This window comes from Peromyscus eremicus, chromosome X (assembly GCF_949786415.1).
Source record: "Peromyscus eremicus chromosome X, PerEre_H2_v1, whole genome shotgun sequence".
NCBI classification, from domain to species: Eukaryota; Metazoa; Chordata; class Mammalia; order Rodentia; family Cricetidae; genus Peromyscus; species Peromyscus eremicus.
In genome coordinates, this window is record NC_081439.1 from 118,867,296 (window position 1) to 118,873,305 (window position 6,010).

General features: G+C 42.0%; 1 pseudogene; it reads right to left on the reverse strand.

The window, feature by feature from the left end:
- Positions 1-4,191: 4,191 nt before the first annotated feature.
- Positions 4,192-4,976, reverse strand: LOC131899504 (large ribosomal subunit protein eL8-like; annotated as a pseudogene).
- Between the last annotated feature and the right edge of the window lie 1,034 nt (positions 4,977-6,010).

Sequence of the window (6,010 nt, forward strand, 5' to 3'; positions counted from 1 at the left end):
TTGATAAGTCCTCACATATGGATTATCCTACAAATTGCATTCAATACTATTTGTTGAGCACATATCATATCATGTTACTGGGGGTTTTCCAAGCAATATGGATGCAGCATTGAGCAAAGAATTAAAATTTTCTGGTTTTTTGGATTTCATATCATAGTAAGTGAGAAGATGATGTGGTTTAAAAAACACACATGTGCCAGGTGGTGGTGGCGCACGCCTTTAATCCCAGCACTCGGGAGGCAGAGCCAGGCGGATCTCTGTGAGTTCGAGGCCAGCCTGGGCTACCAAGTGAGTTCCAGGAAAGGCGCAAAGCTACACAGAGAAACCCTGTCTTGAAAAAACAAAACAAAACAAAAAAAACAAAAAACATGTAATTGGTTAGATAGTGATATGTTCATGACAAAGTACAGACAGGAAAGTGAAAGATGAAATGCTAGGTAAATAGTTGACATTTTGAGTAAGAGTAGCCAGGGAAGGTCCAATTAAGTTGATCTTTAAAAAATATTATTATTAAAGGGGTAGAAATGTGAGGCATGCAGTTGCTTGTGTCAAGATATTCCTGGGCTGAGGAGACAATGAGGTCAGCTGCCCTGGGGCAGGAAAATGCTTAGCATATTGAGGCAACAGAGAGGAAGCCAGTGTGTCTGGCAGGAAGCTCTCTGAAGGGAGAGCATGGTGATAGACAACAGTGTATAGGTCTTTTTCGTTGCTATTAGAGACTTGGGCTTTTGCTCCAAGGTGAAGAACCATGGTAGGATGATAGGCAGAAGAATGGCTTAACCTGTGTTTTCAAAATACTGCCTCGGGCTGGGGAGACAGCTCAGTTGGTGAAGTGCATGCCATGTGAGCACGGGGACTCGAGTTCCATCCCCAGAATACATTTCAAAAGCTGGACATGGTGATGAGAGCCTGTGAGCAATCCCAGCACCAGGCAGGCAGAGGCAGGCAGATCTCTGGGGCCCACTGGCAGTAAGCCTAACACAGTTAACAAGTTCCAAACTAGTGAGAGATCTCATCTCAGGAAAAAATATAGATGGCACCCCAGGAACAATGGCTAGGATTGTTCTATGGGCTCCACATGCATGCACACGTGCAGGCACATGCACCACCCCAATACATGCATCCATTCATGCATATACCCCCCACACATATACCTACATATATATGTGCTTATATACAGATGGACACACACACATACACAAAGATTGTTCTGCTCAGTTTTTGAAAACAGGAACAAATTAAGGATAAAGAAAGGGAGATGGAGGAATGATGGTACGATTCTGGATATAGTTAGGCAGTATAGTCAATAGGATTTGCTGGGAAATTGGACTAGGATTTTGAGAGAAAGAGAAGAGCCCTAGTAACTCTGGGAGAGTTGGTTTAAGCAATGATAAGTGTGGTGTTTCTTTACCAGATATATTGTTTCTTCAGACAAGATCTGTCACTATAGAAGGGCTGGTTTGTGTTCGGACATGATAGGGGATTGGGTTTTGAACATGTTAAGTATAAGGTGCCAATCAGATGTCTACATGGAGACACAAATATGTAGGTGCGCCTGCATGTCTGTAGAGATCTGACCAGAATATAAAATCATTGAATTATTAGAGACTAAAAGATGTTTAAAGGCATGAAACTTGATAAGATTACCAAGGAAGTGAGCAGAAATAGGGAAAACAGCTTCAAGGGCTAAATAAGGTATCAAAAGATGAGAAGGAACAGACAAGAGAGATGAAAAGGCAAGGTCAGTAATTTAAGAAATCAGATGGTGAGCTATGGTGTCCAATGTTTTCAAGAATGACAACTGTGCCACATGTCACTGATAGTCCACATGATATCTGAGAATGACTGTATCCGAATATGTGGAGGTCACTAATGACTGTGAGAAAACAGTTTCTAATAGAACAGTGAGACAGAAAGCTTGATTAAAATGGGTTCATGAAGGAGTTAGGAACAGCACAATTGGATTGCTGATACATGCCTATAATCCTAGCATTTTGGGAAGCTGAGGCAGAAGGATCACCACAAATTCAAGGCCAGTCTGGGCTACATAGTGAGTTACAGGTAAGTCTTAGCTACAGAGTCAGACCTTGTTTCAAAATTCAAAGCAAAATGAAGTAACAACAACAAAAATAAATAGCAAAAGTAAAAACCTCCTGAGTTTTGCTGTGAAGAACAAAGAATAGAGCAAAGGCTGAAGAGCAAGTTGAGAGAGAGAGAAAGGCAGAGAGAGAGAGAGAGAGAGAGAGAGAGAGAGAGAGAGAGAGAGAGAGAGAGAGAGAGAGAGGTGCTGGGATGATCATCCTAGGGCCTTGTGTATAATAGGCAAGTGCTCTGCTCTGGTCTATGCCCTCACCTATGATAATTTGCTTTTTTAAATGGAGATAAATCCTGGTGTACTTGATGATTGAAATGGTCTGCTGGATCCCTTAGTCCAGAGCTGACTGATAGTCCTGAAGATAGATGAAAGAACTTCTAATAGCTATCCTGGAATAAGAGTGAGATTTCTCACACAGGGAAAGTTTGATCTTAGCTAGGAATCTCGGTTTTCCATCCCTAATACAAGGAAAGTAGCATCTATGAGCAAAAATGCTGAAACATTCTTAAAGAAACAGGAGGCAACATCATCTGCTGAGGACGGAAGTAGCTACCAGAAATTGGAAGGAGAAGAAAGTGTGAAATGTTCTTCAAGGAATGTCAAAATAAATGGACTAGGAGACTATGGTGTGATTCTAGGGTAAGCTTACTATCAGTGGGGAATACACATTGTGTATTCCCGCAGGTCATTCATGCACACAAGTGCAGATGCACACAAAATGGAGAACTTCATTTAACCAGGAAAATAGCTTAGATTCCATAAAAGATTCTAATGAGTAACAAAAATAACTGAAAATGTTTAAGGAGAGGTAAACAGTGAAAATGTGGTAAGATCAATAAAATGATGGTCCAGTGGGTTGAAGGGCTGATTTATAATGTAAATTAGTACATTGTAAAGGTAGGAGGGGATGATTTGGATAATTAGGAATTTGAGATATGAAAAAGGACAGATATTGCTCATGACAAAGCCTAGGTATAGGTGATCAGAAAGGATCACATGATCTCTGCAATACAAAACCATTCTTAAATGTCATGGTGCTGTCATTTGGACATTCTGTTAACATAGTTATGTGGCCTGTGGAGTACACAGCCCCTTTCCTCTCAGAACTTGGGCTGTCCCTGTGACTTATTTTCTCTGAAAGAAAGAAGACAGTGTACTGGTATAAAATTTTGAGTATTGATCTGGAGGCCTGGTATTTTCTGCTTTGTTTTTCATGATATTCTGTCATCTATATCACATTAAAAGCAGACCATAAGCAAAAACAAACAACCTCCATTGAGAGTCAAACTGCAGCACAGCCCCTAGCTAGCTCAGCACTAGAGGCATGGGTATCTCCCCCCCCCACCCCCCGCCAATACATAAGCAGGGTTGCCGAAATAATGCATGTCTTTCTTGTTTTAAGCTGCTGAGTTTGGGGGTAGTTTGTTACGCAGCAACAAGTAACTAACACAGGAAAGTGTGACTAAAGTGGTGAGTGAAGTAGGGTTGAGGGTATAATCATGGGAATACAAGGAACAGAGAAAAAAAGAGTATAGGGAAGATCATCACTCACCAGTGACTGAGGCAATGGTATTGGAGAGTATGAGAAAGTGCCAGGATTAAAAATCTTCAAGACAGCCGGGCGGTGGTAGCGCACACCTTTAACCCCAGCACTCAGGAGGCAGAGCCAGGCGGGTCTCTGAGTTCAAGGCCAGCCTGGGCTACAGAGTGAGTTCTAGGAAAGGCGTAATGCTACACAAAGAAACCCTGTCTCGAAAAAAAAAAAATCTTCAAGACATAAATTGAGTACCAGTACGGCCTAACAAAATGAGATTCTAAGCAAGAGATTTTCATGTAGCTAGGTATTTTTTTAAGTTTATGTGTATGTGTACATGTTTATTTGAGTGTATATAACATGTATGTGTGGGTGTCAATTAAGACCAGAAGAGGGTGTTAGATCCTCTGGAGCTGGAGTTATAGAAGGTTGTGAGTCACTCAACCTGAACTCAGATCTTCTGTAAGAGCATCAAGTACTCTTAACCACCAAGACGTGTCTTTAATCCCTAGTTGGGTTATTTTTAATTATATTTATGCACAGAAAATTTAGCAGTGCGCATTTAACCCAGTTTAGTGGCAAGTTCTTTGGTCTTTGCCTTTTCCAACTTGGCAAATTGAGCCACAGATTTAGGACCCAGGATGTTGCCTCCCCAGTGGCAGCAGATCTGAAATGACTCAGTCATATCTGTCATTGTAATTCGTCCTAACAGCTTCCACCAGCTTAGCAGAGCACTCTTGTCCTCTGCGTTAACCTGTGTGAAGGCAACAGTGGTGCATGTCTTCCTGTGGACCAGCCGCCCCAGCCTGGCCTTTCCCTTGATGATGCAGTAGGGGACCCCCATCTTTTGACACAGGGCAGGCAGGAAGACCACCAGCTCAATGGGGTCTACATCGTGGGCAATCACCACCAGCTGAGCCTTCTTGTTCTCCACCAAGGTGGTGACTGTATTGACCCCCGCTCGGAGGACAGGTGGTCTCTTAGTTGGAATGTCCCCTTTGCCAGCAGCTTTCTTCTCAGCACGGGCCAACAGCCTTTACTTCTTCTCCCACTTTGTCTCTGGCCTGTATCTATGGGTAAGCTGGGTAGCTGTTTGCTGGTCCAGGGCCTGAGTGAACTGGTTAATAGCAGGAGCTTTGAGCTTATAGAGGATGGCTCTTTGTCACTGATATAGCAGGGCCATTTAAGGAAGCATGCGAGATCTCTTTGGGGTTGGATGTCCTGTCTAATGCTGAAATACTTAGGTCTTTTCTCAAACAGAGGATTCAGCACCTTTTTGTCCTCCTGTTTCTTCATGATGGCAGGGGCCAGGGACATCTTCCCCTTGGCCTTCTTTCCTTGGAGCATCTTTGCTCGAATGGAGGAGAGAGCAGGTATTGTTTTTATAAGCATACACAAACATGTATAAATTCCATATGAATTTGATCCCCCCAAACAGATATGTATATTGCTATTACACATAGACATGTGCTATAGTTCTACACAGATATATGAAGTAAGCAGAGTCACATAAAATGTACAAAAACATACTTCAATATACATACGTACACAGTAATATATGAATACTATTGAACTGAAATTACAAATGCATCAACATTCATACACACATATGTGACAGAGACATGTCCAAAAGCACATACAAACATGTATGCAAATGCACAAACACATAACCACATAGATGAATACTGACTACACGGGTACACAGCCTCACATAGAAACACACAGATAATATACTTACATACATTTGGACTCACACTGATGTTTAGAGACTTGGACAGAGTCAAATGCACACATGTACCTCAATACATAGTACACTTAGCATCACCTACGTATAATAATAGAATGTTTAACTATGTACCTAAACACAGAATACATGTTACAGTTTTTCATGCATTCACCAGAACAGGAAAACACATGTGTGCATAAATATGGGCACCAAAACATTTATGGCCAAGTATAAACACATCTAGTCCCAAGAATATATATTTTGTTAGCACTAAGACAATTGAGAACACTTTTGTAATACATTGTTTTTCTTTTCCTTCCTTCCTTCCTTCCTTCCTTCCTTCCTTCCTTCCTTCCTTCCTTCCTTCCTCCCTCCCTTCCTTCCTTCCTTTCTTTTTTTCCCTCCTGTGGTGAAGTGGCACTATTAGGAGGTGTGGCTTTGTTGGAGTGGGTGTAGCCTTGTGGAGGAAGTGTGTCACTGTGGAGGCAGGCTTTGAGGTCTCATATATATATGCTCAAGCCACATCCAGTGTCTCAGACCACTTCATGTTGCCTGAGCAAGATGTAGCTTCCTTTCTTAGCTTCCTCTCTAGCACTATGTCACCTTGTCACACCAAGATGATAATGGACTAAACCTCTGGAAACATAAGCCACCC